We start from the raw sequence: 12529 nt of genomic DNA on the forward strand, positions 1-12529 counted from the left end.
TGTCACTTGTGCTTTTGGTGTTTTAATCTAAGAAATCCTTGCCTAACTTAAGTCCATGAAGATTTACTCTTATCCTTTTTCCTAAGAATTTTACGTGTTTAGCTCCTGCATTTTCATCTATGATCCATGTAGAGTTAATTTTTGTGTATGGCGTAAGATAGAACCTAAATCCTTTTTTGGCATGGGGATGTCCAGTTGTCCCAGCATCATTTGTTGATAAGACTATTGTTTTCCCATTTAATTGTCTCTGTGCTCTGGTTGAAAATCATTTGACCTATATGCAAGGATTTATTTCTGGGTCGTCAATTCTGTTCATTGTTTTGTATGTCTAGCCTCATGCCAGTATCACACTGTCTTATGGCTTGTATGAAGTTTTGAAATTGAGAAGTGTGAGCCCTCCAATTTTTTTCTCCCAAGATTGTTTGGGCTGGATTGGATTCCTTGCAATTTCATTTGGAATTTGGATAAGCTGGTCAATTTATTCAAAAGGCAGCTGGTGTTTTGTGGAGGATTGTGTTGAATCTGGAAAGCAACATGGAGAGTACTGTCATCTTAACGTTATTGAATCTTCTAATCCATGAATGCAGGATGTTTTTACATGTATTTAGATCTTCTTTCATTTATTTTGACATTTTATAGTTTTCAGTGTATAGGCCTTGTACTTCATTAAATATATTCCTAAAAGCTTGATTATTTTTGATACTGTTGTAAATGGAATTGTTTTCTTAATTTAATTTTTTCATTGACCATTGCTAAGGTACAAAAATGAAATAGACTTTTGTATGGTAACTTGTATCCTGTAATCTTAGGGAACCTGTTCATTAGTTCTAGCCAATTTTTTATTTGATTCCTTAGGGCTTTTAAATATATAAAAATTTCTTTTTATTCTGTATACCTTTTAATTTCATTTTCTTGCCTAATTTCCCTGGCTAGAACTCCTAGTACAATGCTGATAGCTATTAAAAAAATGTAAAATGACAAGTAATAGCCAGGATGTGATGGGAATATAAACTGTTTGCCTCCAATGCCAGACATAACCAAGCCAAAGCCTTGCCTGTTTCCAGGTGAGGCTGCTCTGACCCTAGAGCTGCTGTGGTTGTTGAGAGCAGATTTCCCTCCCTCCATATGGAATGTCACCACCATATGTGAAGAATGCCTTTCAGTTTTAGGATCCTGAGTATGAATCTGGTGAAGGAGAAGGAGTTGGGAGGAGGAGGAGGGAAAAGGGAAGGAGAAGTGTCCACTGAATGGAGGGGTGAGGTAAGGAGGGAGGGAAGAGGATGGGCAGGAGAGGGAGAGGGAGGAAGGGATGGGAAGGGGAGGGGGTAGGAGATGGTAGGGGAGGGGAAGGAACAAAGTCCCCGTGTTTCTGCCAGTGCCTGATCTAGGTGAGTAGGCCCTCACCCAGGGCTGGAGGGTATGGCCTTCCCTGGAGGAAGTGGGCCCAGAAGCGCAGTTTTTCAAACCCTTTCAAGTCCCCCTAGACCTGCCACACCCAGTGTTATTTAGGTTTCTAGGAGATCTGAATATGTGTGAAGATGCTTAGGAATCTCAAAGTCCTGACTCCTGGTCTACACCTATTGTTATGGGCTGAATGTTTGTGCCCTCTCAATGTTTATATGTTGAAGCCTTAACCCTCAGAGGGATTGTGTTAGGGGAGGTGATTGGGTTTAGATGAGATCATGAGCATAGGATCCCCGTGATGGGTTAGTGCCCTTATAATAGAGAAAGAGACCAGAGCTCTGTTCCCCATGAAAACACAGGGAGAAGGTGGCCCTCTGCAAGCCAGGAAGACAGCCGCCACCAGGAACTGACCCCGCTGTGCCTGGAGCTGGGACTTCCTCTCCTCACCACCTCACACCAAAGGGCCCACATCACAAAGGACCTGTGAGAAATCAGTATCTGCTTTTGAAGTCCCTGTGGTGTATTGGTTTGATATGATTTCAAACCCACCCGTTTATGACTCAAGTGAAGTTGTTTTAAGCCACTTGTTTATGACAAAAACAAAAGACCTGTTTTTAGAAGTGAAGTTGTCCTGATATAAGAATGAAGTCATCTGTGTCAGAATGTCATCATCTCATCTGTTGTCACTGATATGCACTCAGTAGCTCAGCTGCTGAGGGGCCCTGCTGGGGGCTTGTTGATAAAAACTCATGGAGAAGCAACTGTAGCAAGGGACACATTTAGATTATAAACACTGAGAGTTTCGTTTGGGGCAAAATCTACTCTTGGCTGGTCTAGCTCTCCTACGATATTGAGACACTTGCTACTGCCGTGGCCAGGCTACTCTTGGTCAGCAGTGGTGTTAAACCAGTGCAGCAGTCTCAGGAGGAAAAGGGACATTGGATCCTGTCTGGGCGAGGCACACCTCCTGGGCAGTGGCAACCAGTGCAAGAGTCCCTGGAGTAATAACCTCTCTGAGCAGCCTAGCCTGCCCACCAAAACCAGGTCCTCATTCCCTAGCAATGTGCTCTAGCAACAACGGACTTTTATTTTTGCTCTGCCAGCTAGACCTAAGCTCTCAGTTGCGAAAGCTGCCTCTCCCATGAAACCATAACTCCTAGAAAATGTACACCTCAAACTAAATTTGGACTTTATTCATATCCCCTTGCCTGGAAAAAATAGTGGAATTTACCTATTATCTTTTGGGAACATATTATCTCTTTATTGGCTTATTGAGACATTATCCTATGTGCTATTTGTTTATGAAATTATAACTCCCACAGCTAATCTATGTTAACTGAACCATTGGTAAAGATGATCTTAGTCTCTGAGTATAATTTGTCATCCCCTTCCAAACAAGATAGCGCACCCACCGCCCAGTCTATGATCCGCTGTTACTGCAGCCTCAGCTGACAAAAACAGGCACCTACCATGGAAGATTCATGATATGCATAATAGGTTAATATAACTATTAACTTATCCAAATGTATACCATATTTATATTAACTTGCAACATAATATAGAAACATTACCCTATATAGTTGTAACTGCCCTCATTTTGGTTTTTTTTGTTTGTGTGTTTTTTTTTATGATTCTTTTAGTTTTTATTTAAGTTTTTGATTCACAGGAATTCATTTTTACATATAGCCTAAGATTAAGATTTACATTTTTTTTAAACATGTTTACTGGAGTATAATTGCTTTAAAATGTTGTGTTAGTTCCTGCTGTATAACAAAGTGAACCAGCTATATGTATACATATATCCCCACACACTCTCCCTCTTGCGTCTCCCTCCTGCCCTCCTTATCCCACCCCTCTAGGTGGCCACAAAGGACCGAGTTGATCTCCCTGTGTTATGCAGCTGCTTCCCACTAGCTATCTATTTTACATTTGGTAGTGTATATATGGCAATGCTACTCTCTCACTTCATCCCAGCTTACCCTTCCACCTCCCTGTGTCCTCAAGTCCATTCTCTACATCTATGTCTTTATTCCTGTCCTGCCCTTACGTTCATGAGAACCATTTTTTTAAATTTAGATTCATATATATGTGTTAGCATAGGGTATTTGTTTTTCTCTTTGTGACTTACTTGACTTTGTATGACAGACTGTAGGTCCACCTACCTCACTACAAATAACTCAATTTCATTTCTTTTTATGGCTGAGTAATATTCCATTGTATATATGTTCCACATCTTCTTTATCCATCCATCTGTCCATGGACAATTAGGTTGCTTCCATGTCCTGGTTATTGTAAATAGTGCTGCAATGAACATTGAGGTACATGACTCTTTTTTTTTAATTAATTAATTAATTTATTTAGTTTTGGCTGTGTTGGGTCTTCGTTTCTGTGTGAGGGCTTTCTCTAGTTGCGGCAAGCTGGGGCCACTCTTCATCGTGATGTGCAGGGGTCTCACTATCATGGGCTCTCTTTCTGCGGAGCACAGGCTCCAGACGTGCAGGCTCAGTAGTTGTGGCTCACAGGCCTAGCTGCTTTGCGGCATGTGGGATCTTCCCAGACCAGGGCTCAAACTTGTGTACCCCTTCATTGGCAGGCAGCTTCTCAACCACTGCACCACCAGGGAAGCCCCATGACACTTTTTGAATTACGGTTTTCTCAGGGTATATGCCCAGCAGTGGGATTGCTGGGTCATATGGTAGTTCTATTTTCAGTTTTTTAAGGAACCTCCATACTGTTCTCCATACTGGCTGTACCAATTTACATTCCCACCAACAGTGCAAGAGGGTTCCCTTTTCTCCACACCCTCTCCAGCATTTATTGTTTGTAGATTTTTTGATGATGACCATTCTGACCGGTGTGAGGTGATACCTCATTGTAGTTTTGGTTTACAATTCCTTTAATGATTAGTGGTTGAGCATTCTTTCATGTGTTTGTTGGCAATCTGTATATCTTCTTTGGAGAAATGTCTGTTTAGGTCTTCTGCCCATTTTTGGATTGGGTTGTTTGTTTTTTTGATATTGAGCTGCATGAGCTGCTTGTGTATTTTGGAGATTAAGCCTTTGTCAGTTGCTTTGTTTGCAAATATTTGCTCCCATTCTGAGGGTTGTCTTTACATCTTGTTTATGGTTTCCTTTGTTGTGCAAAAGCTTTTAAGTTTTATTAGGTCCCATTAGTTTATTTTTGTTTTTATTTCCATTTCTCTAGGATGTGTGTCAAAAAGGATCTTGATGTGATTTATGTAAAAGAGTGTTCTGCCTATATTTCCCTCTGAGAGTTTTATAGTGTCTGGCCTTACATTTGGCCTTTAATCCACTTTGAGTTTATTTTTTGTGTATGGTGTTAGGGAGTGTTCTAATTTCATTCTTTTACATGTAGCTGTCCAGTTTTCCCAGCACCACTTATTGAAGAGGCTGTCTTTTCTCCATTGTTCAGTCTTTTCTCCTTTCTCAAAGATAAGGTAGCAATATGTGTGTGGGTTTATCTCTGGGCTTTCTATCTTGTTCCATTGATTTATATTTCTGTTTTTGTGCCAGTACCATACTGTCTTGATTACTGTAGCTTTGTAGTATAGTCTGAAGTCACAGAGCCTGATTCCTCCAGCTCCATTTTTCTTTCTCAAGATTGCTTTGGCAATTTGGGGTCTTTTGTGTTTCCATACAAATTGTGAAAATTTTTGTTCTAGTTCTGTGAAAAATGCCATTGGTAGTTTGATAGGCATTTTTTTGAATCTGTAGATTGCCTTGAGTAGTATAGTCATTTTCACAATGTTGATTCTTCCAATCCAAGAACATGGTATATCTCTGCATCTGTTTGTATCATCTTTATTTTCTTTCATTAGTGGTTTAAAGTTTTCTTCATACAGGTCTTTTGTCTCCTGAGGTAGGTTTATTCCTAGGTATTTTATTCTTTTTGTTGCAATGGTAAATGGGAGTACTTCCTTAATTGCTCTTTCAGATATTTTGTCCCTAGTGTATAGGAATGCCAGAGATTTCTGTACATTAATTTTGTATCCTGCTACTTTACCAAATTCATTGATTAGCTCCAGTAGTTTTCTGGCAGCAACTTTAGGATTCTCTATGTATATAGCCACATGTCATCTGCAAACAGTGACAGTTTTGATTCTTCTTTTCCGATTTTGACTCCTTTTATTTCTTTTTCTTCTCTGATTTATGTGGCTAAAAATTCCAAAACTATGTTGAATAATAGTGGTGAGAGTGGGTAAACTTGTCTTGTTACTGATCTTAGTGGAAATGGTTTCAGTATTTCACCACTGAGAACGATATTGGTTGTGGCATTGTCATATATGGCCTTTATTATGTTGAGGTAAGTTCGCTCTGTGCCTACTTTCTGAAGGATTTTTATCATAAATGGATGTTGAATATTGTTGACAGCTTTTCCTGCATCTATTGAGATGATCATATGGTTTTTATCCTTCAGTTTGTTAATATGGTGTATCACATTAATTGATTTGCATATATTGAAGACTCCTTGCATTCCTGGAAAAAAACCCACTTGATCAGGGTGTATGATCCTTTTAATGTGCTGTTGGATTCTGTTTGCTAGTATTTTGCTGGGGATTTTTGCATCTATGTTCATCAGTGATATTGACCTGTAGTTTTCTTTTTTTGTGACATCTTTGTCTGGTTTTGGTATCAGGGTGATGGTGGCCTCGTAGAATGAGTTTGGGAGAGTTCCTCCCTCTGCTATGTTTTGGAAGAGTTTGAGAAGGATAGGTGTTAGCTCTTCTCTAAATGTTTGATAAAATTCACCTGTGAAGCCATCTGGTCCTGGATTTTTGTTTGCTGGAAGATTTTTAACCACAGTTTCAATTTCAGTGCTTGTGATTGGTCTGTTTATATTTTCTATTTCTTCTTGGCTCAGTCTCAGAAGGTTGTGCTTTTCTAAGAATTTGTTCATTTCTTACAGGTTATCCATTTTTTTGGCATATAGTTGCTTGTAGTAATCTCTCATGACCCTTAGTATTTCTGCAGTGTCAGTTGTTATGCCTCCTTTTTCATTTCTAATTCTGTTGATTTGCGTCTCCCCTTTTTTTCTTGAGGCTGGCTAGTGGTTTATCAATTTTGTTTATCTTCTCAAAGAACCAGCTTTTAATTTTATTGATTTTTGCTATTGTTTCCTTCATTTCTTTTATATTTATTTCTGATCTGATCTTTATGATTTGTTTCCTTCTGCTAACTTTGGGGTTTTTTGTTCTTCTTTCTCTAATTGCTTTAGGTGTAAGGTTAGGTTGTTTATTTGAGATGTTTCTTGTTTCTTTAGGTCAGATGGTATTGCTATAAACTTCCCTCTTAGAACTGCTTTTGCTGCATCCCATAGGTTTTGCATCATTGTGTTTTCATTGTCATTTGTTTCTAGTAATTTTTTGACTTCCCCTTTGATTTCTCCACTGATCTCTTGGTTATTTAGTACCATATTGTTTAGCCTTCATGTGTTTATATTTTTTACATTTTTTTTCCTGTAATTGATATCTAGTCTCATAGCGTGTAGTCAGAAAAGATACTTGATATGATTTGAATTTTCTTAAATTTACCAAAGCTTGATTTGTACCCAAGATATGATCTATCCTGGAGAATGTTCCATGAGCACTTGAGAAGAAAGTGTGTTCTGTTGTTTTTGGATGGAATGTCCTAAAAATATTAATTAAGTCCATCTAGTTTATTGTGTCATTTAAAGCTGTGTTTCCTTATTTATTGTCATTTTGGATGATCCGTCCATTGGTGAAAGTGGGGTGTTAAAGTTCCCTACTGTTATTGTGTTACTGTTGATTTCCTCTTTTATGGGTGTCAGCACATGCCTTATATATTGAGGTTCTCCTGTGTTGGGGGCATAAATATTTACAATTGTTATATCTTCTTCTTAGATTGATCCCTTGATCATTATGTAGAGTCCTTCTTTCTCTCTTGTAATAGTCTGTATTTTAAAGTCTCTTTTGTCTGATATGAGAATTGCTACTCCAGCGTTCTTTTGATTTCCATTTGCATGGAATATCTTTTTTCCAACCCCTCACTTTCAGTCTGTATGTGTCCCTAGGTCTGAAGTATGTCTCTTGTAGACAGCATATATATTGGTCTTGTTTTTGTATCCATTCAGCCAGTCTATGTCTTTTGGTTGGAGCATTTAACCCATTTACATTTAAGGTAATTATTGATTGGTATGTTCCTATTACCATTTTCTTAATTGTTTTGTGTTTGTTTTTCTAGGTCTTTTACTTCTCTTGTGTTTCCTGCCTAGAGAAGTAAAGCTGATATGGTGGTGTTGAATTCTCTTAACTTTTGCTTGTCTGTAAAGGTTTTGATTTCTCCATAGTATCTGAATGTGATCCTTGCTGGGTAGAGTAATCTTGGTTGCAGGTTTTCCCCTTGCATCACTTTAAGTATGTCTGGCCACTCCTTTCTGGTTTGCAGAGTTTCTGCTGAAAGATCAGCTGTTAACCTTATGGGCATTCCCTTGTATGTTTTTTGTTGCTTTTCCCTTGCTGCTTTTAATATTTTTCTTTGTATTTAATTTTTGATAATTTGATTAATGTGTCTTGGTGTGTTTCTCCTTGGATATATCCTGTATGAGACTGTCTGCACTTCCTGTATTTGATTGACTATCTCCTTTCCCACATTAGGGAAGTTTTCAACTATAATCTGTTCAAATATTTTCTCAGATCCTTTCTTTTTCTCTCCTCTTCTGGGACCCCTATAGTTTGAACGTTGGTGTTTTTAATATTGTCCCAGAGGTCTCTGAGACTGTCCTCAATTCTTTTCATTCTTTTTTTTTTATTCTGCTCTGTGGTAGTTATTTCCACCATTTTATCTTCCAGGTTACTTATCCATTCTTCTGCCTCAATTTTTCTGCTATTGATTCCTTCTAGAGAATTTTTAATTTCATTTATTGTGTTGTTCATCATTGTTTTTTTGCTCCTTAGTTCTTCTAGGTCCTTGTTAAACGTTTCTTGTATTTTCTCCATTCTATCTCCAAGATTTTGGATCATCTTTACTATCATTACTCTGAATTCTTTTTCAGGTAGACTGCCTATTACCTCTTCATTTGTTTGGTCTGGTGGGTTTTTATCTTGCTCCTTCATCTGCTGTGTGTTTTTCTGTCTTCTCATTTTGCTTAACTTACTGTGTTTGGAGTCTCCTTTTTGCAGACTGCAGATTTGTTTTTCCCATTGTTTTTGGTGTCTGCCCCCAATAGGTATGGTTCATTCAGTGGCTTGTGTAGGCTTCCTGGTGGAGGGCACTTGTTCCTGTATTTTGGTGGGTGGGGCTGGATCTCATCTTTCTGGGGGGCAAGGCTGCGTCCAGTGGTGTGTTTTGGTTTGTCTGTGAACTTAGTATGATTTTAGGCAGCCTCTCTCCTAATGGGTGGGGTTGTGCTCCTGTCTTGCTAGTTGTTTAGCATGGGGCGTCCAGCACTGGAGCTTGCTGGCCATTGGGTTGAGCTGGGTCTTAGTGTTGAGATGGAGATCTCTGGGAGAGCTCTTGCTGATTGACATTATGTGGGGCCAGGAGATCTCTGGTGGTCCAGTGTCCTGAACTCAGCTCTCCCACCTCAGAGGCTCAGGCCTGACACCCAGCTGGAGCACCAAGACCCTGTCAACCACACGGCCATGTTCCTCCCAGAGGGTGAGGAGCCGGCAAGGTGAAGTGAAAGTCCTGCCTTCATTTTGTGGTACAATTATTATTCTTATTACATTTATATATGTTATAAACCCAACAATACATTATAATTCTCACTTTATGTAACTTTATGGATTTTTAAAGAAATGAGAGATGAAAAGATAGAAAATATATTTTTAAGGAGTTTCTTTTATTAACCCCATCTATCATTTCTGGTTTGCTTCTTCTTTTCCTGTGAAATTGAGTTACTAGTATATGATGTCATTTCTTTCTTCTAATACAGTTTTATTCCTACCTACCTTCTTAAGTTCATTAAAGCTACTTAAAATACATTCTGTTTGAGGAAATTGATCATTTTTTACTCAAATGACAGGCCGAATATTTTAAAATGTTCTATTTAAACCATAGCTTGGATTGAGTCAAACTGGAGCAGACATTTAATTTTATTCTTCCGATAACCAGTGGGTGGGGGCTCCAAAGAAACACTAAGAGTTCTAATGTAAAGAAAGCTGGCACATTTTCTCTGTACATCTGAATTTTAGTGGAGTTAAAATTTTTTACCCGGCTACCTATCTGTCCTAGTTAATTTATTAATCGCCCTTAATAGCTACCATGCAGCATGCATAGGTCTGAAACCCCCCTAGGGACATTGTGTGTTAGATTATCTATTTCTCACAAAAAGCTTCCAGGAGGTGGCCTTGTCTCCTTTTACAGGTGTGGAGACTACAGCAGGGTGAGGTTAAGAAATTTGTTCAGGATCAGACCCTAGGAGTGGGCAGTGGGTGCCCCTCTGAGGAGTCCCACTTATAAAGTCCAGGTGTCCTACCCTTCCTGCTCTTGGCCTCATGGATGGTGTCAGCTTGCTGGGTCTCTGGGCTTCCTCACATGGCCTCTCAGGGACTCTCTTAGGTTTGTGCCACTGGCAAATCCCATGTATTGATGCCATGTCTCCTTTTTGAGTAATGCCCCTGAGGGCTTAGTCAGACAGTGTTCAGTGATGAACCTGGGTCAGCTCTAGTTTTGATTTTCTCCAACTGTATATTTCTATACATTCATGTGCTACTCTATACCCTATAACACCTGGTGAACAATAGCTCATTGTGCTATTTTGTTGTCCCTGTTTGTCCCCAGGAAGACTTGACTTTCATCATTATTTCTTTTTCAATGAGTATTGAGAATAATGTCAAGTTCTACTCCTGTGGTTATTGTTGTTGCTGTTGTTTCCTTTCCTCTGCCAGTTTTTTTTTACAATGCATATTTTCCTGTGGTTGATTCCCATCTTATGGTCCTCAGACAAGTCCAACCCAATCCAACGCCATTTATTCTTTCCCTGGAGAGCTCCTCACCATTCTGCAAACTCTTCCTTGGTTTGGTTTCTCCCTCTTTCCAAATGCATAACAGTGTCTCCTAATTCACAGCTACCCATTACTCTCAATTTCCTCATCATTTTTACCACATGCCATCCCCACCAGCAGGCTGGAATAGCTACCTCGGGCACTTGGTATTAAGTCTTAAAGTCTGGGGCAATTCAGTGTTTGTCCCAGTTTGAAAACAATCAGAAATCCTCTTTACTCAGTTAACAATAACAAGACAATGGTGAATGGACCATTGATCATGTTATTTATTCACTCCTTTATTTATATGAATAAAACATTACTTTTGTCATGCCAAGTTATTGTAGAATTTTGCCCAAGGTAGAAATGAATTTTGATATTTTTCTAAAATGTCAGTATAGGTACTAATTCCATTATCATGAATATAATTTTATTATGCATCCAAAGGCATGTAAATTATCAGGGACAGTGGGTTGTTTGGCTCTCTCTTTAGAATTTCAAGGCAGAAACACAACACAAATTCTTTCCAAGAATCACTAGGTAATGACTTTTAAATACAGTCAAATCTGATAGCTCGTCTGTCCCAGGAGAGTCTTGTTGCCTTTTAGAAGGTTGAGCACTGAGCAGATAAAAGATATCTGTTCATTCACCTGCATAACCTCAGAAACCTGAGAATGTCTGCTAAGATTCCCATGGATGTGTAATCTCAACACCCAGCTGAGGAGATGAAGATAGAGACACAGAGAGAGACAGAGAGAGGACAGAGAGAGAGAAAGAAACAGAGAGACAAACAGAGAGACAGAGAGGGAGAGAAGCAGAGAGAGAAAAAGACAGAGACAGAGAAAGGAATTTAGGGGAGAAGGAGGGATAAAGGAAGGAAGATAGAGGAAAACAGAGAGATACAAGAGAGAGACAGAGGGAGAGATGGACCAAGTGAGACCAGTTGGGCCCTGAAGTCCAGGTGCTGCACTACCCTGTGACCTCCCCACAGTGCTGGCAGGCATGTGGCCTCAGACAAGGAACATCCAACACACATCCAATTGATGGCCCCAATGAAGTAAAACAAAACAATGGGACAGAACAAATATTTAAAAGTATAATTCAAGGAAATTTTCCTGATACAGAAGATTTGTAGATACAAGTTGATCCATATTTTAAGGGTACATTATGTACCTAAAAAATTTGATCCAATATAGTCAACATGGAGAGAAAGCGTAGTAAACATTTTGGAATCTATACATACTCTTTCCATGAAAAAATAATCTGTTGTCCCATTGTTATAACTAACAGCACCCTATTTCACTGTTTTTTACCATAGGGTTGATAAGGTAATACTAGCATCAGACTCCTGTACAGCAACATTTTATAGCAGAAATCACATGGATATCTTAAAAATGTTAAAGGATATAAAAGTTAAGCCATGAATTTTAACATATGGTAAAAATGTTTTAATTATTAACGTCGACAAGTAATGAGTCCAAAAATGGAAGGAACAAAGAGACCACTTTTCCCATGAGGACTTCTTATAAAACCTATTAGAGAACTAGCTTCAGAATCAAAAAAAAAAATTGAAGAAACTTACAATAAGGTCTAGGGTGACGATTGAGTATATTTATTTGTAGAACTGAGACTAAAACCTCTGTAAATGGGTAGACAATATTATATAAGATTGGATGCATTGGCAATGCAAACAAATACAATTAACAAAAATGAAAGGGAAATGGGGAGAATAGGCTGAAAGAAGAGTAGACTTGGGACTTCCCTGTTGGGCCAGTGGTTAAGAATCCACCTCTCAATGCAGGGGACATGGGTTCGATCCATGGTTGGGGAGCTAAGATCCCACATGCTGAAGGACAATTAAGCCTGTGCACCACAACTACTGAGCCTGCACACCTCAACTAGAGAGCCTGAGTGCTGCAAACTACAGAGCCCATGGTCTCTGGAGCCCACGTGCCACAACTAGACAGAAGCCTGCACGCTGCAACAAAGAGCCCACGTGCTGCAACTAAGACCTGAAACAGGCAAAATAAATAAATAAATAAACATTTTTTAATATATAAAAAAAAGAGTAGATTCATTGGCTAACTCAACAATATTAACTAAAATTAAAAGGAACCAGAATCAGAGGAGGCAAGTGAATAAAGATAACTTCAGTATCTG

The sequence above is a fragment of the Aethalodelphis obliquidens genome, unplaced genomic scaffold (genome assembly GCF_003676395.1).
Source record: "Aethalodelphis obliquidens isolate GAN/ISIS:26980383/991018 unplaced genomic scaffold, ASM367639v1 scaffold27, whole genome shotgun sequence".
Classification (NCBI taxonomy): Eukaryota; Metazoa; Chordata; class Mammalia; order Artiodactyla; family Delphinidae; genus Aethalodelphis; species Aethalodelphis obliquidens.